Source organism: Bos grunniens, chromosome 18 (genome assembly GCF_055505025.1).
Source record: "Bos grunniens cultivar Pamir isolate PY7600 chromosome 18, Bosgru_T2T1.0, whole genome shotgun sequence".
Taxonomy (NCBI): domain Eukaryota; kingdom Metazoa; phylum Chordata; class Mammalia; order Artiodactyla; family Bovidae; genus Bos; species Bos grunniens.
In genome coordinates this window covers 61,919,507-61,946,179 of record NC_141182.1, presented here as the reverse complement: position 1 = coordinate 61,946,179, position 26,673 = coordinate 61,919,507, and the positions used below count along the sequence as shown (strand labels likewise).

The following is a 26,673-nucleotide window of genomic DNA, read 5'->3' as shown; positions in this document are numbered from 1 at the left end:
GGTTAAGATGACTCAGCAGCAGGAATGCTTTTGTCAAGAGTCTGGAAGGTGGAGGCTTGTGGCTATTGATCATTGTTCTCCTCCAAGCTGTGTCGGATCCCATATCCAAAGTATATGACAGATCCTAGTAGGGAGATGAGACAATGAGAAGGAAAAGTAGGCGCTCTCCTTGTTTACAAACGCCCAATAGGCCTCCTATCATGGCATCTGACACAGTTTAGGGGAGAGGTTGTAGGAAGATGGTTGGGTTTTGTCACTCAAACTGTCTCATTATCCAAGGAAGCCACTTAACAATCACCATCCAGATGCCAAACAGGATCCAGATCCAAGAGGTCTTCTGCATCATCAAGTAAATGTTCACAAAGGTGCTCACCAGTGCGAGGACAGGCAAAGCAGGAACCTGTGGGCAAAGTCAGTTCATCCTTGAACATACTCCTGACGTCTGAAAAGGGAGACCCACGTGGGTGGGAAGTATTAGTCACTTAGTCGTGTCTGCCTTTGGGACTCTGTGGACTGTAACCTCTTTTCATGGGATTCTCCAAGCAAGAGTACTGGAGTGGATTGCCATTCCCTTCTGTAGATCTTCTCTATTGAACTTGGGTCTCCTGCATTGCAGACAGATTCTTTACTGTCTGAGCCACCAGAGAAGCACACGTGGGTGGTTAGTCCCTCTGGATCTAGATGTATTCAGCTTATAGTCCTGTTCTGTGAGCTTCCAGTTGTGCAGGTCTCCCTTAACGAAGCCAGAGACGATGATGAGGCTGAGAACCAAAATGTTGATGCCCGTGAGCACTTTGTAAACCCAGGCTGACTCACCAGTTCCCAGAGCCAGTACGCCTGTGGGAAAGATGTAATATGAGACATCCAAGATAACTAAATCCATAGACAGTTGCCAAGAGCTGAGGGATTGGTGCTGGACAGATGAAACTGTCTGCTCAGTGGGTATGGGATTTCCTTTTAAGGTGATAAAAATGTTTGGAAACTCACTTGATAGGGGTACTCTTTTGCTATTTTGAGTTGGGTGATCTTGCTTACAGATTTGAAACATGCTTGGCCTTGAAATCAAATGTTTTTATTTAAAAATATATTTGGAACTCAATGGAGGTGGTTGCCCAACATTGTGAATATACTAAGTACCACTGAATTGTACACTTTCAGATGGTTAATTTCTTACATGACAATCATCTCACAATATATACATCTACCAAATCATTACCTGTATACTTTAAATTTGTACAGTGTTGTATTCATATCTCAATAAACCTGGGAAAAATAATAAAATATTTAATTTTGTGCTATGCTAATTTCCCCTCAATTAAAACCACAATTTGGTCTCAATACAGAAGAGATACTAATAGGTCTACGTAAATGAATCTCAGCCTGGGAATGATTTTGTCCCCTAAGGAACATTTGACAATGTCTCCAGATATTATGATTTTCACAGTTTAGGGGGTGGGTATCACTGGTATCTAGTGGGTAAATGTCAGAAGTGTTACTCAACATCCAACAATGATTTTCTAAAAAAGTTGAAACGCACACCCCTATACCTATGAATGATCCAACCCAAACTGGCAATGATGCCAAGAATGGGAAACAATGGTCTATGTCTTGCCTCTCTTGCTCTCACATCAGAGACCATTCCAGCCCTAATCCCCCACCATTCTGCCACCCAAGCCTTTCCCACCCCAGCTCCCCCTGACACTCTGCTCTTCCCATTCTTCTCTGACCCCTGACTCACTGGTGATCAGCAGCACCAGGCCCAGGGTAAAAAAGTCTGGGTACGTGGCCAGGAAAGAGGGCTTATATGGAGAGAAAGTTTCCTGTAACGCTTGAGAGATGTGGTTCCCAATGAGGCTGTCAAAGGTGTAGCTCCAGGCCTGGGCTACACTGGTGGTGCCTGCAGTGGCAGAAGGAATATTCATTGACAAACATAAGTAGATTCCTAATACGGCCATGGGCTATATTTTTTTTTGGGAAGGGAACCCAAACAAAATACCTAATTGCAAAGAGATTCTTTTCAAGGGTTGGGATGGGAAAACCCAGATGATTCACAAAATTGTGTGTGTGTGTGAGTGCGTGCGCACTCAGTCTTGTCTGATTCATTGCAACCCCATGGATTGTAGCCCTCCAGGCTTCTCTGTCCATGGGATTTCCCAGGCAAGAATACTGGAGTGGGTTGCCATTTGCTAATCCAGGGAATCTTCCCACCCAGGGATGGAACCCATGTCTCGTCTTCTGCATTGGCAGGCAGATTCTTTACCACTGCACCACCTGGAAAGCCTTCACAAAATAGGTCAGCTATTTAATATGCTAGGAGATCAATGTTATGCAAGAAAGTATCACAGGAAATTGGGACCAGGAGAACTGGAAAGTGAGACTAGAAATTTTAAAACAAGATATAAGGGAAAACTCTATGAAGGCAGCAGTCGAGCAAAGACTTCGAAATGGTGAAGGGATGAGCCCATGGGACATGCTTCCTTCTCACACACTCCCTACAGTTCCCTGACCCCTGGGTTCTTGGTCCATCATTTAAAGAAAGCAGGATAGAGATGAATAGAATGACATTGTGGGAGTTTCCTGCCACTGTTATCCTCTTTACCCCACAAGGTGGATAACAAGGTTCTCATGAATGAGTGGAGTGAAGAACTAAATCCCGCCTCCTTGTTTTCTGATCTTAAACCCACAACTTCCCCTGATCCATCATTTCACCTATGGCTAAGGACAGTATGAGGTTCCAGCCAGTGATGAAGGCACACAGTTGTCCCACGGTGACGTAGCTGTAGAGATACACAGTACCAAAGCATGGTACCCGGGCCCCAAACTCAGCATAGCAGAGCCCAGACATCACACAAGACAGGCCAGCCAGCAAGAAGGAGATGACAGTCGCTGGTCCAGCGACAGACAGGGCCACTGCACCAGTGAGGGTGTACACGCTGGCTCCCAGGGTCCTGCTCACACCCAAGGCCACCAGGTCATGGGTGTTCAGATGAGCTTCGGGACTCTCAGACTCCTCTATGGGTTCCAGTGGCCGCCTGCCGACCAGCTTCTGAGCAAACTGTCAAACATACTAATGCAGCATCCTAGACATAGATGCGGAGAAAGCAATGGCACCCCACTCTGGTACTCTTGTCTGGAATATCCCATGGACAGAGGAGCCTGGTAGGCTGCAGTCCATGGGGTTGCTAAGAGTCAGACATGACTGAGCAACTTCACTTTCACTTTTCACTTTCATGCATTGGAGAAGGAAATGGCAACCCACTCCAGTGTTCTTGCCTGGAGAATCCCAGGGACGGGGGAGCCTGGTGGGCTGCAGTCTATGGGGTCGAACAGAGTTGGACATGGCTGAAGCGACTTAGCAGCAGCAGCAGCAGCAGACATAGATGAGGAGGTTACGGTCTGCAGAGGGTACACCATCACAAAGGCACAAAGCCATCAAGAACATCATCTGCCCTCAGCCCTGGAGTCCAAGTCCATAGTGCAATGGAGTTGTGAGGGGCAGGTGATAAAAGGACATACGGGGCAAGCTCTCCATCTCCGAGCTTTGGTTTCTACAAACACAAATGAAACTTTTAATACATTTCAAAGTTATTGGAAGTGTAAGAGGATTGAGGGGGGCAAAACATGTTGCATCAAAGAGTGCAATATTACTGAAATGGACACAAACATTTTTAAGAGGGCAAACTTTATGCTCTGTGGTCTGTTACTATCATTTCCTAAATTGCTGCCATAGTAAACAATACAGCCAGCTTCACAGAGTTGTGGGTTGGAGCACATCTGATCGTAATTTAGTATAAATCACCATACAGTCATCTCTGAGGTATAACAATCTGGGGGTCCTCAAGTCCCTTACATCATCCCCGTGTCCACAGAGAAGGAGTCCGCAGATACAGAGGGTCAACAGTATACAGGAGACTGACATCAGTATTTACATCACAAACCCTGGATAAGGGGAATCGTTACTATTTTTTCTTTCTTTCTTTTTTTGAAAGCAAGCAACATAATTTATTAAGTATGCAAGACAACGCACTAAGGCTTTTCCATTTCATCTGCGCATAATAAACGAGTATGGCTATTTTCATTTGTACAAAACTCTCGTATAAGAAACTTACTTAGGTTACAACAAGAACTGAGCAGCCACACGGTGTTTAAAGCTGATTTATTGTTACAGAGGAAGGTTCCCCCCAACCCCACCCCCCCACACAAAGCTAAGCCTGTGATGTTATATATGTACATTCAGAATTTTATTTCAAAACAAAGAACTGTAGCAACAATAATAGAAAAAATCCATTTGGAAATTATTCACAACCTGGTCACTGAGAACTGAGAAACATTCCATGCTGCACCACTGCCAACCTGCTGGTCTGAGGAGTCGGAGCAGAGGTGCGGCTGGAGGACAGTCCCCGGCCATGGCAAAGCCCTGTCCCAAGGCACTGCGAGTTTTGTACCCAAAGCCTCAGCAACCAGAGGGAATAGCGAGAACTTAGAACCCAAATACTGTCATAGGCGAGGGTTTGACTGAAGGGCTTGAAATATGTAAGCACCAAAGAAGCTAAGGGAGATCAAACAACATATGAAGGAGGGATGAAGAGCCCAGTCTCCACCTCTAAAAATACTGGATGATCCTGGAAGTGGCCGTGGGCTGTGGTAAATGTAATCCCTCCATCTCAGCAAACCCTCTGGCCACCCCAGATCTAGAAGCTTATTGTCCCCTTAAGAATGCCCCCCTCTCCCCCACGACACCCTTCCAGTGCACCCAGGAGGCATCATGTCCTGATCTCACACTCTTTCCTGTCTTCTCCTGCTGTCTGAGTGGAGAGTGAGTCCTCCACTCTCAGTCTCAACATTTAGGGAGTTCTCTCTGTCCTCTCCAACAAGGAAAGGCAGCCAGATGGGATGGAACTCTGAAGTTTCAAAGAAAACCGTTGATGCAGATTCCACCCAGCAGAGGCAGTGTTGTTTACATATACACGGATGAGTCTGAACACATTATACCCAATAGGGGCCTTAGGAACCTAACAAGATAACCAGCAACTGTTTCGTGACGGTGTACAAATGTTCACGCTCACGTGTGGGCCTTGCCGCACATCCACACAGACTGTCACGTGTGGTCGACAGGAAAGTTCAAGTCCCTCAGGGGGCACCTGACGTAACACCATGTAACGTGGTAACAAGGGTAACTTCACATGGTAAGCTGACATAAACAAGCATGAGATGACCCTCATGTAATAACACACGTCAACCGAATAATAATTGTTCAGGAAAAAAAATCGTCTTCCGGCACTGAGGTTACAAATTCCAAGTTAGCTATAAACATCTCTAAGTTCTTTCAAAGCTATGGCTTAAAGCAAAGTAAAAATCAACATCTAAAATCCTCTAAACAACAAACTGAAGAAATAATGAACCTCTACCAAGAACCAAGATTTTTGGTTGCTCACTTGGGAGGCTCTCCCACCAGATGGATGATAGGAATATTTTTTTTAAAAAAGTGAGTTCAGTACAGAGAAGGAAGCTGCTTGGTCCAGTGAGGGGAGAGAGGATTTGTAGAAATAACCATCCCTTCTCTGGACTCCATCCAAAATTAGAACCCATAAACCCCTATTAACTACAATGCCCACCCTAGCAATAATCCTAGATTTCAAGTAATACTACATATAATCTTAAATGAAGAAAAAAGTTCCAAAGGAAACCAATAGCTTCTTTATACAGGCACATGACTTTTCTGAGAAAGTTGAGAGTTTTTATCGGGAGGATAGAAATTGCTAAGAGGCAACGTGCAAACTTCACACACCCCATCATGCATCCTCCAATTATGCATGACCTTTCTCCCTAAATCCTTCCCTTCTTATTGCACCTTAACCTCTTCAGTATAAAATCTTCCACCCTATAACCTGTCCTGAAGAACCTCCCTCTAACCTCAATTTCCTTAGGCTTTCATTATTTGGTAAAATTACTTTATATTAAAAAAATAAATATTTATGCAATAAAACCAGAAGATAAATAAAACTCAAGTTTATTTTCTCAGTAGAGCTGTATGGAAGACAAGAAGGAGCTCTTATGGAACCCCTCTCTGCCCCCTACTCTTGAGTGTACCTGCTTCCTGGTGAGTCTGCGGTTGGAGGAATGGTACCTTCTAGCCCACTCCCCAAAATGCCCTGAGGCAATTTTAGAACCTAAGGGAGCAGGAGCTGGCCAGGTTGTCACATACCAAGTGGCCAATCCCTCCTGAAATGAAGGTAGGTTTACTTGGTCTCTCCTGAGCTGAAGAGAATGTCCAAGAAATGAAATTTTCAAAAGCCATTGACGACAACGACTAACCCCAGCCTTGGGATCTTCTGAGCGCCCAACGAGTGTGTGGATGAGAAAGGAATGGAGTAGCAGCATTCAGAAATAGTCCTGGGTTACAACCTGATGAGGTCAAGGCTGCTTTTTGTGACGGGAGGGAGGTGGGTAGGAGGCACGTCTTAGGCATTGGTGTCCCTCATGGGCTGGATGCTCCATGATGGGGCCTTTCTCACCATGGGTTCCTGTCTGCACCTACCCTTCAAAGGCTCGTGTAATTTCCTCAAAAGTCCTGCCACGGGTCTCAGGAACTTTGAAGAAGGTGAAGACCCAGAAGATAATGAGGAAGATGGTGAAGAAGATGAAAACGTGGGCGCCTAAGTAGAATGCGGCCAAGGGGAAGGTCAGTCCAACCAAAAAGTTGGAGGTCCAGTTGGAACAACCAGCCACTGCCATGGCAGCCGGGCGGGGTCCCTGGCTGAAGAGTTCAGCCACAATAAACCAGGGAATGGGGCCTGGGCCAATTTCAAAGAAGGCTATAAAGACCAGGATGGCCCCAATACAGATACAGTTCATCAAGCTATAATCATTCTTTAGTAACAAAGAAATCATAATGATGATGGAACAAAAAGCCATCCCTCCAAGGCCAATCAGGTGTAGAGTCCTCCTCCCAGCCCTTTCCACCAAGAACAAAGACACCACGGTGAAGATGGTGTTGACCACACCTGTGCCAACAGTGGCATAGACTGGCTCCTGGACACCTGCATCTTTGAAGATTCCTGTTGAGTAGTAGATCACTGCATTGATCCCAGAGAGGTGCTGGGAGAGCTGGAGCATGATGGAGGCAATGATGGGTTTCCGGTAGTTGGGGGCACGGAAGAGCTCTGGCACTGTGACTTGCTTCTCCCGCGACATCAGCACACTTTCATCCTTCATCTCCTGGATGTCCTGAGCCACATCCTCGGTGCCCCATAATCTCTGGAGGACCTCCTTTGCCTTCTCCTCCTGCTTTCTGTTAATGAGCAAGAATCTAGGACTTTCAGGGCAAAATGGAAGGGCAGCGCACTGGATGATGGCTGGTATGATGGTGAAGACCAGGAGCAGAGGCCAGAGATCTTTAGTCCCCAAGATGACGTTTAGACCAAAGATCTGGGCCACCAGAATTCCAATAACGATGCCCAGCTGGTTGAGAGTACCAAAGGCGCCCCGCAGGGCAGTAGGTGAGATCTCTTCAATGTACATGGGCACGAATCCTGTGCAGAGTCCGCAGAAGAGGCCAATAACCAGTCGGCCCACGATCAGCATTTCAACCGACTCTGCCATTTTGCAGAATCCCATAAGGCAGCCGCCAGCTATGGCCAACAGGTTGACAATAAACATTGAATTGCGCCTGCCAAACCGGTTGACAAAGAGTCCGATGGAGAAGGAACCGATCATACCACCCACGGAGAAGATGGCCACGGACAAGGACCACAGGAATGTGAGGAGCATGCTGGACGGGAGGGTTCCTGACCACTTTTCCAAAGCATAATTGAGAAAGTCCTTTATGATCTCCTCAGGAGCATTGATGACTCCAGTGTTGTAGCCAAACTGGAACGAGCCTATGGTAGCAACTGAGATGGTGAAGATCAGAGGTGCGGTGACCTTTGCGGTCCCCATGGCCCTAATTTAATTCTTTTCAAATCTTCGATTAAGATCTAGGAGTGGGACTCCAGAGACCCCTCTTCCAGGCAGCAAAACCTCCAAAATGTCCTTTCTGGGTGGCAAGTTTTCATCCAGGTCCTCAGTCTATTATTTCTATATTAAAGAGTCTAAGAAGAGTCTCACAACCTCTAGACTTGATGCAATTCCCCTCTCCCCACCTCTTCTCACACAAACACAACAGCTCTCAGTTTCTTCTGCTTTCATCTGGAAAATGGGTCTCTTCACCCTCAGGCTGGAGCCAGGCTGACCCTCCTGCGCTCTGGGATTGCAGGGGTCTCTTTGGAAGGATGTGAACTCAACGCCCAGTCTCCCACAGAAGAGGGTGACCCGAGACTTACTGGATCCTTGGAGCAGAGCCTGGAGCGCTGGATCAGTCAGGGAGGCTGAGGTTAAGCCAGGCAGGGCTGGAGCTGAGACATCTCCAAGAACTGAAGCAGGGAGTCCTGAGCACAGAAAACAGTCCTCACCCCTGGGCTGTTGGGGTGGAGATGGGGCTCGGTGGGCGGGGAGCAGTGTTACTATCAGCCCTGACTCTTCTGCGGTCGGCGGGGTGGTTCTGAGAGGTTTTTTTTTACATGTGGTAAAATACCCATAACACAAAATTGACCACTTTAGCCATTTTTAAGTCTGTAGGTCAGTTGTGTTAAGTACCTCCAAATTTTGTGCAAACTTCAGAAGTTTTTCATCTTGCAAAAACATCAGTTCTGTTCCATTCAATAGTAATTCCCATTTCCCGTTCACAGTTCCTGGCAATTACCCTTCTACATTCTGTCTCTATGAATCTGACCACTCCAGGTACTTCATTGTAAGTGGAGTCATTCCATATCTCTCCTTTCTTGTCAGGTTTATTTTACCTAGTTAAATGTCCACAAGGTCATCCCTATTGTATCTTGTGTTAGAATTCCCTTTCTTTTTAATGGTAAACAATAGTCTATTGAGGGTACCTACCGTATTGGCTTATACATTCTTGATCAATGGAAAACTTGTGTTGCTCTCATGCTTTAGTTATTGTGAAACATGCTGTGAACAGGAATTTGCACTTATCTCTTCCAGAGTGTGCATTCAATCCTTCTGCTTACATCATCAAAAGTAGAATCACTGAATCAAACAGTTCTAAGATTTTTATCTGCTTGTGATGGAGAAGATGTTCACATATTGAGGTATGGGGACATTGTTTTGACTTATAATACATGATTCAGCCTAAATTTTGTGTAAACAGAACCCTCACAGAATGTCTTCTTTAACTAGTGAGGTAAAGAGCATCTGTTTTGAAGATAAGGATGAGTAACTCCCTCCTCATGGCATGAGTGTCAGCACTCTCTGGGAGATAAGGCTCCCTTCCCAGTCACCAGGGAGCTGCCATCTTGCTGTGTATGAAGTCTTTCTCTTTTGAAACCTTGAAGGAATACACCCTGTCATGTTGATATATATGTCCTTTGCTTGGATGAGGTAGAAGAATGTGCTGGATGACATGCTTCAGCAGAGCAGTTCCTCAGAACTATAGGGACACTGTCTCCCTTGCTGCAGCCCTCAATTTGGCTCAAAGAAAATTCTTTCCTATTTCAGTTATGTACTTTTCATTGATCATTTCTGTGGACACTTGAGATCAAGGACCTTGAAAAATACGAGCTGTAAGACTTGAGATCCCACTCAATCCTGCTCCCTCCCAGTCCTCTTACATGACTCGACTCCCCACAGTCTGCACCTGACCTGAGACACCCCAGTGTGGGGACCTTCAAGCTCAGCTATGCCCCAGCTTAACATGTCTGATGTGAATTCAAGCAACACAAACATTGACAAGCACTGCGCTTTGTTGAGTCTTGAACAGTTAATGGGAGAGGATAAAGGGGATGTGACTTGGTCTTCCTGAAGGAGTTCTGTCGCTGGGAGAGCCGAGCACAGAGACAGAGAAGTGATACTTGATGTGAGAGGTCAGGAGCTCTGCTCCTCAAGAAGGAAAAGCCAGGAGCAGGAAGTGGAGTGGTGAGGGGGTGATGCTGGTACTGGTAAAGGGTTGACTAGATTCTGACCTCCATGAGATGACCCACATGCTAAAACACTGAGCACAAACCAGCAACATGGGTCTTAAATATAAGTGGTTGACTATTACATTAACTTCTTTAAAAATTGAGGTATAGTTGATTTACATTATTGTCATTTTGTTTTTTAAAGCCAACCCCACGCTCTTCTCGCGAGACTTGTGAGAGTCCATCTTGCGTCTGTCCCTGACAGATTCTTCTGTCAGGGTCACTGGGGCGGGAAGATTGCTGGGTGAACGCTACCTGACAATGCTGTCCCGGGTGGTACTTTCTGCCGCCGCCGCAGCAGCCCCATCTCTGAAGAACGCAGCCCTCCTCCGTCCAGGGGTATTGCAGGCAACAAGGATCTTTCACACAGGGCAGCCAAGTCTTGCCCCTGCACCACCTCTTCCTGAACATGGAGGAAAAGTTCGTTTTGGGCTGATCCCTGAGGAATTCTTTCAGTTCCTTTATCCTAAAACTGGTGTAACAGGACCCTATGTGCTTGGAACTGGGCTTATCTTACGTTTACTCTCCAAAGAAATATACGCGATAACTCCAGAGACCTTCTCTGTCATATCAACAATAGGGTTCCTTGTCTATATAGTTAAAAAACATGGTGCGTCTGTTGGGGAATTTGCTGATAAACTCAATGAGCAAAAAATTGCCCAACTGGAAGAGGTGAAACAGGCGTCCATCAAACAAATCCAGGATGCTATTGATATGGAGAAGTCACAGCAGGCACTGGTTCAAAAGCGCCATTACCTTTTTGATGTTCAAAGGAATAACATTGCTATGGCCGTGGAGGTTACTTACCGGGAACAGCTGCATAGAGTATACAGGGAGGTAAAAAATCGCCTGGACTATCACATCTCTGTGCAGAATTATGATGCGTCAGAAGGAACAAGAGCACATGATAAACTGGGTGGAGAAGCATGTGGTGCAGAGCATCTCTGCACAGCAGGAGAAGGAAACAATCGCCAAGTGCATTGCAGATCTAAAGCTGCTCGCAAAGAAGGCTCAAGCTCAGCCAGTTATGTAAACACATCTATCCCTGTTAAGACAGCTAGAAACAGTTAACTGACTAAATGGAAACCAGTCAATGTGATAAAATCTTTCTGTATTGCTATCTACTGAAGTTACAGTTTACCTTTCCTATAAATGAGAAGTTTTGAGTCTGATACAATGAGAGAATTGAAACAATCTATTGGCCAGTAAGATCTTTCTCTAATTCATCTTGCTGTACATTTTGAGTTGTCCTGTGACCACTTTTAAATAAACAGTTTCTTTGAATAAAATTTGGTACCTGGCTAAAAATAGTCAAAATTTTAGTTTAAATTTGTAATTAATTCAGCCATCTTAACAATAAAGTGACAGTTGAGACAAACAAACAAAAAAAATAAAGCCAACCACACAAGACGGAGTGAAGTAGATTAAGCTATTGTGGAGAGTTTTAGTTCTTTTTCCAGCTGCGTAGTATATCATTATATGTATATATACACACACATATATAAATATTTATATGACATCTTCTTTATCCATTCATCTGATTTCTTTTTTAAAAATTATTTACTTGTATTACTTTTGGCCGCGCTGGGTCTTCCTTGTTGCACGTGGGCTTTTTCTAGTTTTAACAAGTGGGGACTACTCTCTAGTTGCAGTGAGCAAGCTTCTCATTGCAGGGGTTTTTCTTGTTGCAGAGCATGGTTTCTAGCTGCAAGGGCCTCAGTATTTGCAGGATGTGGGTTCAGTAGCTGTGGTTCACAGGCTTAGTTTCCCCATGGCACGTAGGATTTTCCTGGACTAGGCATCATATATCTGTGTACCCTGCATTGGAAGGTGAATGGACCACCTGGGAAGGCCTATCCATTCATCTGTTGATGGATACTTAGGTTGCTTCCATTTGTTGGCAATTGTGAATGATGCTGCTATGAACATAGAAGGACATGCCTCTTTTCAAATTAGTGTTTTTGTTTTTATTGGATATATACCCAGGAGTGGACTTGCTGGGTCAGATGGTAGTTCTATTTTTAGCTTTTTGAGAAACCTCCATATTGTGTTTTATAGTGTTTGCACAAATTTACATTCCCAACAAGAGTGTATGAGGGTCCCCATATGTCCAAATCTGCCTTCTGCTCTCCTGGGTTTTGGCTTCATATGTGGTTCTGGAACTAATCCATCTAACCAAGGTATGTCTCAATAACTGGCAAGTAGGTTTATGGTATTGGGTCATTATGTTACCTCCCCATTACAGAGTCAAGAGATCCATGTTAGCAGGATACCAAGATAGCTGGTGGCAAAGTCTTTGGGAATCTTGGTTCCTAGCCCAAGGGCATGTGTAAACAGAAATATACTTAGAAATCTATAAGCCACCATTGCTCAAATAACTGAAGAAACCACAGAAAGAATTGTAGCACAACAGATATACCTAAAACCCTCAGCCAAAGTAGGTTTTAGAGAATAGAATTGCCCTAGATTTTCTACTGGCGAAACAAGAAGACATTATACTATTACTCACATGACTTCTTTGACTTACATTACTACCTCAGAAGACATTGAGACATACATAGAAAAAATTTTCCAAGGGGCAAAATGGTTGCAAAATGTAACACAGACTGACCCTTTCAGTGACCTGATTAGTTGGTTCCCCTTGGGACTAAGCAAATTTTCCACATGGCTTTATAGACGATTATTGTTTTAATATTATTATCCTTTCCCTAGCTATCAAGTTACTCATGACATATATCCCCATCTGCTTAAAGTCTGCTGCCCAAACCACACATACAAATGATTGTACAGGAAACTGAGATGATGGATCAAATGTATAATCTATAAAATGGCTTCCCATGTGGGTCTGTAGTAAAGAATCCGCTCGCCAGTCCAGGAGATGTGTGTTTGATCGCTGGGTTGGGAAGATCCCCTGGAGAAGGGAACGGCAACCCACTCCAGTGTTCTTGCCTGGAGAATCCCATGGACAGAGGAACCTGGCGGGCTACAGTCCATGTTTCAAAGAGTCAGACACAACTTAGTGAATGTACCCACACCCACACCCACACACATCTATAAAACATTTCTCCATCAGTGTACACGTTTACTGCATTTTAATTAATTTACCCAATTATAAAGTTCTGTACTGTTTTAATACAAATACTTTACATAAATACACATTTTATGAATATTAATACTTATATGTATTAATTACATATAAATTGAATATAAAGATACATACATATTTACAGATATAAGTTTCTTTGTTGTGTTTTGCAAATACTGTATTTTTTACTTCTTTACAATTGAAGCTTTGTGGCAACCTTGAGTCATCAGATGATGGTAAGCATTTCTTAGCGATAACATCTTTAAAAATAAGGTCTACACATTGTTTAATTAGACAGTGCTATAGCACACTGAACAGACTACAGTGTAGTATAAAATAGCTTATATGCACTGGAAAAACAAAGAATTGTGTGACTCTCTTTATTGCCAATTCTCCTTATTGCAGTGGTTTGGAACCAAATCTCCAAGGTATGTCTACATTAACTCTCCACTTTGGGTCATATCATTTAATTGTTACAGAAAGTGCATCATTTTTCCTTGCTAGAGAATTGTCCACATTCTGGTTTTGGCTAATAATGTTTTTGGATGAAACTCTTAAGGTCTTCTACGAACTAGCAGTTGAACTAGAAGCTTGAATACATTCTGATTCAACTTCTCATCAAGACTCTTTCATGGACAGTATTCTGTGTTGCCTGTTACAGCACATTGGGTAGCACGGGATATCTGGTTGTCCCCCAGCAGTAAGGGAAGAACAGCAATCAGGTGATGTCAGCCTCTTCCATCAAAGCTTTGCTCAAAAGAATCAGTCTCCATGAACTGCTTTCTAAGCCTGTTATCTCAGAACTTGTAAGATACTGTATGTCCTAATTCTGTTCATCCTTATCTGTTTTTAAATTAATCTAATAACTTGTACTCAATATCTTGACCTCCATCCCTCGTTCACTCTACATCAGCTGTTCATTCCCACCAACAGTCCTCTACTTCATTGTTACCAATGTCTTCAATGTCCGTAAGCCCAATTTAAACATTAATTCTGCAGCAACACATTTTAATCTTTTCTCTCCAATTTCACTTCCTTTTAGTTCTATGCAACTCTAGCCATTTATCAACCAACCATTACTTCCCACCCACTTCCCTCTCCTCTGGCAAAGTATTTTTTCAATAAAGAACTTTCCCCCATCAACTCTGTTGTGTAACTCTAAGATTATGTGACTGGCTTCCCTGGTGGCTCAGTCAGTTAAGAATCCACCTGCAATGCAGGAGACATGAGTTCGATCCCTGGATCGGGGAAGATTCCTTGGAGAAGGAAATGGCAACCCACTCCAGTATTCTTGCCTGGAAAATCCCATGGACAGAGGAGCCTGGAGGGCTACAGTCCATGGAGTCACAAGGAGTTGGACACGACTTAGGGACCAAACCACCACCACTACACTATAACTCAATAAAGTTGGGGAGGGATAAAAATGACTGTTTTGCTTTATCATTATGAAATGATCCAATTTATCAGTGAGTATTCTCTTTTTCTTAAAGTCTACTTTGTTTGATATTAATATAGCTGCCTTGGCTTTCTACTATTACATTTGCACATTATATCTGTTCCCTTACTGTTGAAAGTGAAGTCTTTCAATCATGTCCGACTCTTTGCGACCCCATGGACTGTAGCCTACCAGGCTCCTCCGTCCATGGGATTTACCGGGCAAGAATACTGGAGTGGATTGCCATTTCCTTCTCCAGGGGATCTTCCCCACCCAGGGATTGAAACTGGGTCTCCCGCATTGTAGGCAGATGCTTTACTGTCTGAGCCACCAGGGAAGTCCCTTACTGTTACTTCCAACCTATTTGTATGCTAGCAAATTTGGAAAACTCAGCAGGACTGGAAAAGGTCAGTTTTCATTCCAATCCCAAAGAAAGGCAATGCCAAAGAATGCTCAAACTACTGCACAATTGCACTCATCTCACACGCTAGTAAAGTAATGCTCAAAATTTTCAAGCCAGGCTTCCTGATGAACCATGAACTTCCTGATGTTCAAGCCTGTTTTAGAAAAGGCAGAGGAACCAGAGATCAAATGGCCAACTTCCGCTGGATCATGGAAAAAGCAAAAGAGTTCCAGAAAAACATCTATTTCTGCTTTATTGACTATGCCAAAGCCTTTGTGCGGATCACAATAAACTGTGGAAAATTCTGAAAGAGATGGGAATACCAGACCACCTGATCTGCCTCTTGAGAAATTTGTATGCAGGTCAGGAAGCAACAGTTAGAACTGGACATGGAACAACAGACTGGTTCCAAATAGGAAAAGGAGTACGTCAAGGCTGTATTTAACTTATATACAGAGTACATCATGAGAAACGCTGGACTGGAAGAAGCACAAGCTGGAATCAAGATTTCTGGGAGAAATATCAATAACCTCAGATATGCAGGTGACACCACCCTTATGGCAGAAAGTGAAGAGGAACTAAAAAGCCTCTTGATGAAAGTGAAAGTGGAGAGTGAAAAATTGGCTTAAAGCTCAACATTCAGAAAACGAAGATCATGGCATCCGGTCCCATCACTTCATGGGAAATGGTTGGGGAAACAGTGTAAACAGTGTCAGACTTTATTTTTTTGGGCTCCAAAATCACTGCAGATGGTGACTGCAGCCATGAAATTAAAAGGCGCTTACTCCTTGGAAGGAAAGTTATGACCAATCTAGATAGCATATTGAAAAGCAGAGACATTACTTTGCCAACATAGGTTCGTCTGGTCAAGGCTATGGTTTTTCCTGTGGTCATGTATGGATGTGAGAGTTGGACTGTGAAGAAGGCTGAGCACCGAAGAATTGATGCTTTTGAACTATGGTGTTGGAGAAGACTCTCGAGAGTCCCTTGAACTGCAAGGGGATCCAACCAGTCCATTCTGAAGGAGATCAGCCCTGGGATTTCTTTGGAAGGAATGATGCTAAAGCTGAAACTCCAGTACTTTGGCCACCTCATGCGAAGAGCTGACTCATTGGAAAAGAGTCTGATGCTGGGAGGGGTTGGGGGCAGGAGGAGAAGGGGACGACAGAAGATGAGATGGCTGGATGGCATCACTGACTCGATGGACGTGAGTCTGGGTGAACTCCAGGAGTTGGTGATGGACAGGAAGGCCTGGTGTGCTGCGATTCATGGGGTCTCAAAGAGTCGGACACGACTGAGCAGCTGAAATGAACTTAATGTAAAGTGTAACTCTAGACAAAATATGTAGTTATGTGTGTTTCCTTTTGAAATTTCAATCTCTGTGTTTTTGCTGGAATTAGGTACAAGAAGGTGCTTCTTATGTGCATGTTAATATTTTATTTCTTCCTCTAGTTGCTGGTTATGTTGTTGTACTTTCTTTGTGAAAAATCATCTTGTTGCTCACTTCTGATGCATGAACTATTCTATATGAATAAAGGGAATGACTCAGTCATGTCCGACTCTTTGCAAACCCATGGACTGTCCATAGAATTCTCCAGGCTAGAATGCTGGAGTGGATAGCCTTTCTCTTCTCCAGGGAATCTTCCCAACCCAGGGGTTGAACCCGGGTCTCCCACATTGCAGGCAGAATCTTTACCAGCTGAGCCACAAGAATACTGTGGAATCCCAAGAATACTGGAATGGGTAGCCTATCCCTTCTCCAGTGGATCTTCCTAGCCCAGGAATCTATATGAATATTATGCTTTAAAAAATTTGCTTACAAATTGTAAAACATCAAAGTCATTTTGTCCACTGGCAAAAATACGCAGCTGTAAATGCCTTCCACCTTCATACTCCATCGAGGCTCAAAGTGTCTCTTGAACCAGCAGATCCTCCATTGTATGGAGTGGTTCCACATAGCATCTCTTTCCTGTGGTTAAGATGCTTCAGGACCTGATATGTTTTTGTCAAGTCTTGGAGGTGGAGGCTGGTGGCTATTGATGGTTGTTCTCTGCCAGGCTGTGTCGGATCCCATATCCAAAGTATATGAGAAATCCTAATAGGAAAATGAGACAGTGAGAAGGAAAAGTAGGTGCTCTCCTCATTTACAGAGGCCCAAGAAGTCTCCTATTAAGACAGTTTGGGGGAGTTCAGCTTGGGTTCAGTCACTCAAGTGGAGTCTTTATCCCAGAAAACCACTTACCAATCACATTCCAGATACCAAACTGGGCCCAGGTCCCAGAGGTCATCTGCATCATCAGGTAAACATTCACAAAGATGCTCACCAGTGGGAGGACAGGCAGAGCAGGGGCCTGTGGGTAGAGTCAGTTAATCTCTCAACATAGCCCAGACATCTGAAAGGGAGACCCTACCCTACCCTACATTCAGTCCAATTCAGGCTGTATGTTCAGTGCCTACTGAGATTGTATATGTAAAGTGCTGAGTGTGGGCCAGGGAAGGGTCCATTTGTTTTAGCAAATTTCCTTCTTCCTTTGTCCAGCAAAGATGTTTAGACCTCAAAGCATGCAGACTTCATTCACTCAAGGTGGACAGTTTGGACATGTAAGGTCACTTACCTTGAAGTAAAGAGCAGTGGGGTCCTGGGGCTGCCTCCAGATGATGACCGTGACCCCAGTGATGAGCAGCAGCAGCAGCACAGCCACTGTTGTGAGCGTGGGGTCTCCAGAGAACACACGTCTGGGCCACTGGGCCAGGATCAGGCTCAGGATTATCAGCAGGAGAACTGCAAGGGTCAAGGAGGAGGAGAACAGGCTGGACCCAGAAGACAAAGATGTCAGGATCTTGAGTCCACCCATGAAACTGCTGACATCAGAAAGGGCTATCATATCTCCATGACTCCTCCTTAACTGCCAAAGACACAGAATCCCACCCATCTTGTCAGTTTTGGAGTATGACCAAAGAGAAACCCCAGTGCTCACCAAGCAGGGAGGCACATCCATAGACAATCTGGCCAGATTTCTGGGTGGGGTTGGTGCTGGTAGAAAACCCCAGGCTCTTTAGAATATTTGAGTTTCCTGCTTCAGGTACAGAGTCGAAAGAACTTCCTTCAACTTCAGGCTTCACCTCAGTTTTCTCCTTCTTGCTTAAATTCTAATCTCACTGGTACCTGAATTAGAGGCATTATGGCAGTATTAACAGCAGCCCCTGCTCATCCAACATCACACAGCTTATTCTACATCTGTTCTGCATTAAGCAGAGAAACACATTTAGAAGGTAGCATGAAGGCAGAAGATGATTACAACCCATTAATCCCCACAAGTCCAAGGTCCCCAGTCAAGGTGTAGTGGAGTCTCACCTGAGGAAAAGCACAGAAAAAGCCACCAGGGAGTAAACAGACAGAGTCCCAATTGACACGAAGTCCACAAGATCCCTGAACTCAAAGAGTAATGCCATGACCCCTAGAAAGAGGGCATGAACGGGTGGGGAGAGAGCGTGAGAAACCACTGGAAACATGCAAGGGAGGGAAGTCAAACAATGAAGTAGTGGGTTTTATTTATCCACCTGCAAGGTTTCCAGCAGACATGATGGCCATGATGGGAATACAGGTGCAGGCATGGATCTGGGCAAGGCCCCAGAAAAGGAGCCTGTCTTCTGCCATTGCACAGATCACAGGAGGGGTGGTGAACATGGTACCAAGGCAGCTGGAAGAGGAAATGGGAGCATGTTGGGGATGTGGAGAAGCAGGAGAGACCAGGGCATCTGTTCCCTAGTCTACATGGGGCAAGGTGTCCTTCCCTCTTGTCTCTCAATGCTGAGGGCTGGGATACCTGAGCATCTGACAGTAGATGGGGAGAAAGCCATGATACTGACCTGGATGTAAGAGCACAGAGGGTACCAACAGCCACGACGTATCTGGCAGGGTCCCAGCCAACGTGGAGAAAAGCCTGTGGGATGGGGCTGTCACGATGAATCTGGTAGTAGGGGACCATGAGGGTGAGTGCCACTGAGACACCAAAATATGCCAAAAAGCAGATGAAGAGCGTGATCATGATGCTGATGGGGATGGACCGCTGAGGATTTAGGGCTTCTCCCCCTGCAGGATGGGGGAAGTACTGGGTCAAGTAAACACTGGAGTGAAATCACAAAATTACATTCCCTTCTCAATGTTCAAAACCAGGATCACCTTCTCCCAACTCCTAATGCCAAGGGCAGCCAAACTGGCCCCAAACCCCTGATGGAACACACAATAACCATGTTACCTCTAGTGGCAATGAAATCAAAACCAAGAAATGCGTAGAAACATGTAGCTCCTCCATGGAGAATTCCTTCAAAGTCAAAGGGCACAAACCCTCCACAACCCAGAGGGGCAAAGCTATGATGAGAGAAGGGATAAGGAAGAAGTTGGGTAAAGTGAGTTCAGCCACCTCCACTGGGCTTCTCCCTTCATATCACAAGTCCTGGCTCCAGGACCCTGTTATCTGGATCCATCAGCCAAGATCTCTTTAGTCCCCACCATATTCCCAGTTCTGCACCTCACATGCATTACAATGACCAAGAGAACCCTTCTAACCTAGAGGTGTCAGTGGATCCAGATGTGTTCAGTGTGTAGTCGTGTTCTGTGAGCTTCCAGTTGTGCAGGTCTCCCTTAATGAAGCCAGAGACGATGATGAAGATGAGAACCAAAATGTTGATGCCGGTGAACACTTTATTAACCAGGGCTGACTCACGAGCTCCCAGAACCTGTAGTCCTGTGGGCAAGATGGCGTATGAGACATCCAAGATAGCCAAATCCATAGAAACAGAAAGCAGACTAGTGGTTGCCCGGGGCTGGCGGTTGGTGGTAGTGGACAGATGGAAGTGACTGTTCAGTGGTACAGGGTTTTCTTTTAGCGTGATGAACATGTTTGGGACTATATAGAGGTGATGGTTGCCCAACAGCTAAGTCCCACTGAATTGTACACTTTAAGATGGTTAAATTCTTATGGTGACAATCACCTCACAATATATACATCTACCAAATCATCTCATGTAAACCTTAAATTTATACAGTGTTGTATTTATATTTCAATACAGCTGGGAAAAATAATAAAATGTTTAATTTTATGTTATATTAATTTCCTCTCAATTAAAACACATCTTTGGGGACTTCCCTGATGGCCCAGCGTTTAAGAATCTGCCTTGCAATGCAGGGGATGTGCGTTTGATCCATAGTCAGGGAACTAAGATCCCACATGCTGCAGAGCAAGCAAGCCTGTGCCCTTGCACACTGGAGCCTGAGTGGCACAAGTAGAGAGTCTGTGCACCATATCTAATTTCCATCACAGCCAAATACATAAACAAAAATTTTAAAAGATATTTTTTATAAAATGATAACCCATATTTGGTCTTAATACAGAGAAGAAACTTATAGGTCTAAGTAATTGATCCTCAGTTGGGGTGATTTGTCCACCTGTTGACTTTTGGAAATGTCTGGAGACATTCTGATTTTCTCAGAGATGCTACTCAACATCCAACAAGAATCTTTTTTTTTTTGTTTAAACCTGAAGTGCACACTTCCACACCTTTGAATGATCCAGCCCAGACTGTCAATAATGCCAACTGTGGAAACAATGGTCTATGTCTTGCCTTCCAGTCTTTTGTGTCACACATCCTCCTTTCCAGTCCTAATCCCCTAGCATTCTTCAATCCCAAGCCTTTCCCTCCCCACTTCCCCCTTCCACACCTTACTCCCTGCTTCCTATCACTGACCCCTATCTCACCTGTGACCAGCAGCACCAGGCCCAGGGCAAAAAAATCTAGATACCTGGCCAGGAAGTAAGGCATATTCAGAGAAAGATTCTTGTAACACCTGAGAGATGTGGTTCCCAATCAGGTTGTCAAAGATGTAGCTCCATGCCCTGGCCACACTGGCTGTGGCTGCAGCAACAGAAGAAGGAATATTCATTGACAAGCATAAATCTATTCTTGATATGGTATATTTGGGGGGGGGTGGCTCAAACAAAATATTTAATCTCAAAGAGTTTCTTTTCATGGATTGGAGAGGGCAGACCCAGATGATTCACAAAATAGGTCAGCTGTTTAATATGCTATGAGGAGATCAATTTTATAAAAGAAAATATAACAGAAAGTTGGGATCAGGAGAGCTGGAAGATGTGGGTTGAAATTTTAAGTCCAGATGTAAATAAAATACCATGAAGGCAACAGCTGAGCAAAGACTTCACTAAGGGGAGGGGATGAGCCTGTGGGCCATGCCTCCCTCTCACCCGCTCCCTACAGTTCCCTTTCCTCTGGGTTCTTGGTCCAATTATTTAAGAAAAACAGGATAGACTTAAGTACAATGAAGTTGTGGGATTTTCTTGCCACTATTATCCATTTCACTCCACAAGGTCAAAAACAACGCTCTCATGAATGAGTGAAGACCTGAAACCTACCTCCTACTTTCCTGATCTGAAGCCCCACACTCTCCCCTCAATCCATCACCTCACCAATGACATAGGACAGTATGAGGTTCCAGCCAGTGATGAAGGCACACAGTTGACCCATGGTGACATAGCTGTAGAGATACGCAGTACCAGAGCATGGTACCCGGGCCCCAAACTCAGTAAAGCAGAGACTAGACATCACACAAGACAAGGCGGCCACCAGGAAGAAGACGACAGTTGCTGGTCCAGCTCTCACTTTGGCTAATTCACCAGTCAGGATGTACACACCAGCTCCCAGGGTGCTGCCCACACCCACGGCCACCAGGTTGAGGGTGTTCAGATAAGCTGTGGTTCTCTCAGACTCCTGTCTGGGCTCCAGTGGCCGCTTGTGGATAAGTTTCTGGCCAAATTGGCGAACATACTGACGCAGCATCCTAGACATAATTGAAGTGGCTCCGATCTGCAGAAAACACAAAGCCATCAAGAATGTCCATTGGCTCTTGACCCTGAGAGTATAATTCCTTGGAACAATGGAGTTAAGGGGTGCAGGGGGCAAAATAACACATCAGACAAATTCTTCATCTCTGAGCTATGGTTTCTACAAACATGAATAAAACTTTTAATGTCTTTTGAAATTACTGGAAGTGTATGAGAATTGAGGGAAGCAAAATATGTTGCATCAAAATGTGCCACACTGTTAAACTGGACACTTAAAAATGTTTCAGATGGCAAATTTTGTGCTATGTGTATTTTGCGTGTGTGTGTGTGCTCAGTCACTCGTATGTCCGACTCTTTGGGATCCCACATACTGTAGCTTGCCAGGCTCCTCTGCCCATGAGATTTCCAAGGCAAGAATACTGGAGTAGGTTGCCATTTCTTACTCGAGGGGATCTTCTCAACCCCAGGATTGAACCCACATCTCTTGCATCTCCTGCATTGCAGGTGAATTCTTTACCACTGAGTCACCAGGGAAGCCCATTCATATTTTATCATCATTTTAAAAACGCTGCCAATGATATACAATAGAGCCAGCATCACAGAGTTTTTGGGTATAGCAAATCCCATGATAATTTAATATAAATCACCATACAGTCATCTCTGCAGTTACCAAAATTGGAGGATTCTCAAGTCCCTTATATCATTCCCATATCTACAGAGGAGGAACTCTCAGATACAGAGGACAACAGTATACAGGGGCTGTCATCACTATTCACACCATAAACCTTGTATAAGGGAAATCTTTAATATTGTTTGAATATTAAAGAGTCTCAAAATGTCCTGACTTGATCCAACCCCCTAGACCCTACCTCTTCTTACACATACAGTCCCCAGCTCCTGTTTTCAGCTGGAAAACAGGTCTCTCCGCCCTCAGGCTGGAGCCGGACTGAACCCCCTGCACTCTGGGGTTGCAGAAGCCTTTTTGGGAGGATGTGAACTCAGCACCCAGTGTCCTACAGATAGGGGTGACCTGAGACTTACTGGATCCTTGAGGCAGAGCCTGGAGCACTGGGTCAGTCAGGGAGGGTGAGGTGAAGCCATGCAGGGCTGGAGCTGAGACATCTCCAAGAACAGAAGCGGGGAGTCCTGAGCACAGAAGACAGTCCTCACCCCTGGATTGTTGGGGTGGAGATGGGGCCGGGTGGGCAGGGAGCATCTGCAGTGTTACTATCAGCCCTGACTCTTCTGTGGTTACCCTCAGGGGAGATCCTGAGAGGGGTTTTTTTTTTTTTTTTTTGGTGGTAAAATACCCATAACTCGAAATTTACCACTTTAATCATTTTATGTGTCCAGTTCATTTGTGTTAAGTACATTCACATTTTGTCCAGGACCTTTTCATCATGCAAAACTGAAATCATATACTCATTAAACAATTTCCCTTTCTCCTCCTCTTAATTCCTGGCAATCACCATTCTACTGTCTATCTCAATGAATTTGACCACTCTAAGCACCTCATTTAAGTGGAATCCTTCAATAATTGTTCTTTCCTATCAGGTTTATTTTACTTAGTATCATGTCCACTAGGTTTATCCACGTTGTAGCATTATATTCCCTTCTTTTTTAATGCTAATAAACTCGATTATTGGTAACACTTTGGCTTAACCATTTCTTGATCAAGGGGACTAGGGTTACTTTCATGTTTTAACTATTGTGAATAATACTGTTTGAACATGCATGTACAGATATCTTCTTCAGGGTGTGCTTTCAATTCTTCTGGGTATAGTCTCAGAGAAAGAATTGCTAGATCGTATAGAACGTCCCAGGTGGCTCAAACAGTAAAGATTCTGCCTGCAATGCTGGAGAGCTGGGTTTGATCCCTGGGTCGGGAAGATCCCCAGTAGAAGGAAATGGCAACCCCCTCCAGTATTCTTGCCTGGAGAATCCCATGGACGGAGGAGCCTGGTGGGCTATAGTCCACAGGATTGCAAAGCATCAGACATGATTAACACACACAGACACACACATGATTCTAAGATTTTACCTGCTTGTGATGGAGAAAAAGTTCGCCATACTGAGGTGTGGGGAAGTCATTGTGGCTTATAAACCATTCAGTCTGAACTGTGTGTGAACTAAGACAGCCTGTCCAACCCTCACAGCTCATCTACTTTAACCGTTGAGGTAAAGAATGTCTGTTTTGAAGATAAATATGAGTAACTCCCTTCTCATGGTGTCCATGTTAAGACTTGCTGGAAGATAAGGTTCCCTTCACAGACACCAGGGTCCTGCTGTCTCAGTGTCTATGTACTAGGTCTGTCTTTCTTGAAATCCAGAAGGAATATACCCTCTCGTGTTGATGTGTGAGCTTTGTTTGGATGAGGTGTAAGACTGTGCTGGAAACCGTGCTTCAGCAGAGCAGTTCCTCAGAGCTCTCTGAGAGACAACCTCACAAGCTATAGTCCTCATCTTGGGTGAAACAAAACTATTCCATTTCTATTGTGTGTATTGATTGTTTTCCTGGGCACTGGAAGTAACTGATCATCAATCTGGGGACCCCTCTCAACCTTTCTCCTTCCCATTCCTCTTATACCACTTGACTCCCCACAGTCTGCACGTGACCTGACACACTCCAGTGGGGAGCCCCAAGTCAAGCTGGACCCCAGTTGGGATAAGAGGAACCTAAAATCTCTGATGTTAATTCAAGCAACAAAAGCATTGAATACACATTGTGCTTGTGTCCAGCCTTGCACAAAGGGATGAAAGAGGATAAAGGGGAGTGTGACGTGGTCCGCTTCTTAAAGGAGTCTGCTTTCTGGAAGACTGAGCATCAAGGCAGAGAAGGGAAACATGTAGTAAGAGGCAAAAAGCACTACATCTCACAAAAGGAAAAAATCAGGAATCAGAGGGGACAGATGAGGTGGGGTGTGGGTTGGAAAAGATTCTGACATACGTCAAGTGACACACAGGCTAAAACACTGGCCAGAGACCACCAGCGTGGGGTTTGCATGTCATAGTCGAATCTCCCGTTAACTTTGCCTTTTTAAACGAATTACTTAATTATTTTTGGCCTTGCTGGGTCTTCTTTGCTATGAGCAGGCTTTCTCTTGTTGCGCCAAGTGGGGGCTACTCTCTAGCTGTGGTGGGGGAGCTTCTCCTTGCGGTGGCTTCTCTTGTTGCGGAGCTTGGGCTTCGAGGCGCGTGGGTTTAGTTCCCCCGAGACAGATGGGATCTTAGTTCCCTGACCAGGGATTGAATGCACAGCCCCTACATTGCAAGGCAGATTCTTAACCACAGGAAGACCAGGGAAGTCCCTCCCATTAACTTCTGAAAAGCCAGCCCCACAAGATGAAATGGCTTAAGCTGTTGTGGACAATCTCAGTTGGGTGTGTGGGGACCCACTCAAATCCCCAGAGAAGAGAATTTTAAAGGAAAACATCTGAGATGTTTTTTCTGCAACAAATGCAGAAAAAACATCTTCTCAGAGTTTCTCGTATCTGACTCACAGCAGAGAACTCTGGGAAATAAGGCTGTAATAAATTCCGTCTTTGAGGGAGAGGCTGCTCCCAAGAGGATGAGGACCAGTGAAACTATGACTATTAGCATGTGTGTGCTCAGTCATGTCTGACTCTTTGGAACCCCATGGACTGAAGCCCGCTAGGCTCCTCAGTTCACAGGATTTCCCAGGCAAGAATACTGGAGTGGGTTGCCATTTCACTCCCCAGAGGATCTTCCTGATCCAGGGATCAAATCCAGGTCTGCATTGCAGGCTTATTGTTTACTGTGAGCCACCAGGGAAGATCCAATTGAAGTAGTAGTTCAGTTCAGTTCAGTTCAGTTGCTCAGTCGTGTCCAACTCTTAGTGACCCCATGGACTGCAGTATGACAGGCCTCCCTGTCCATCACCAACTGCCTGAGTTTACTAAAATTCATGTCCATTAAGTCAGTGATGCCATCCAACCATTTCACCCTCTGTCTTCCCCTCATCCTCCCACCTTCAATCTTTCCCAGGATCAGCGTCTTTTCTAATGAGTCAGTTCATCTCATCAGGTGGCCAAAGTATTGGAGTTTCAGCTTCAGCGTCAGTCCTTCCAGTGAATATTCAGGACTGATTTCCTTTAGGATTGACAGGTTGGATCGCTTTGCAGTCCAAGGGACTCTCAAGAGTCTTCTCCAACACCACAGTTCAAAAGCATCAATTCTTCGGTGCTCAGCTTTCCTTATAGGCCAACTTTCACATCCATACATGACCACTGGAAAAACCATATCTTTGACTAGATGGACCTTTGTTGGTAAAATAATGTCTCTGCTTTTTAATATTCTGTCTAGTTTGGTCATAGCTTTTCTTCCAAGGAGCAAGCATCTTTTAATTTCATGGCTGCAGTCACCATCTGCAGTGATTTTGAAGTCCCAAACAATACAGTCTCTCACTGTTTCCATTGTTTCTCCATCTGTTTTCCATGAAATGATGGGACAGGATGCCATGATCTTAGTTTTCTGAATGCGTTTTAAGACAATTTTTTCACAGTCCTCTTTCACTTTAATCAAGAGGCTCTTTAGTTCTTCGATTTTTGTCATAAGGGTGATGTCATCTGCATATCTGAGGTTATCAATATTTCTCCTGGCAATCTTGATTCCAGCTTGTGTTTCATCCAGCCCAGCATTTCACATGATGTACTCTGCATTTAAGTTAAATAAGCAGGGTGACAATATACAGCCTTGACGTACTCCTTTCCCGATTTGGAACCAGTCTGTTTTTCCCTGTACAGTTCTAACTGTTGCTCCTTGACTTGCATACAGATTTCTCAGGAGGCAGGTCAGGTGATCTGGTGTTCCCATTTCTTTAAGAATTTTCCACAGTGTGTCTTGATCCACACCATCAAAGG

At 44.6% G+C, this 26,673-nt stretch overlaps 3 pseudogenes across 1 annotated transcript; 1 reads left to right on the top strand and 2 right to left on the bottom strand.

Annotated features, from left to right (window-relative positions):
* Positions 1–2: 2 nt before the first annotated feature.
* On the bottom strand, positions 3–21,788 carry LOC147354576 (cationic amino acid transporter 3-like; annotated as a pseudogene).
* LOC147354578 (solute carrier family 2, facilitated glucose transporter member 3 pseudogene) lies at positions 6,462–8,027 on the bottom strand (annotated as a pseudogene).
* On the top strand, positions 10,178–11,405 carry LOC147354577 (ATP synthase peripheral stalk subunit b, mitochondrial pseudogene; annotated as a pseudogene). The gene has a single exon (XR_015145173.1). The product of XR_015145173.1 is annotated as an ATP synthase peripheral stalk subunit b, mitochondrial pseudogene (transcript).
* Positions 21,789–26,673: the final 4,885 nt, after the last annotated feature.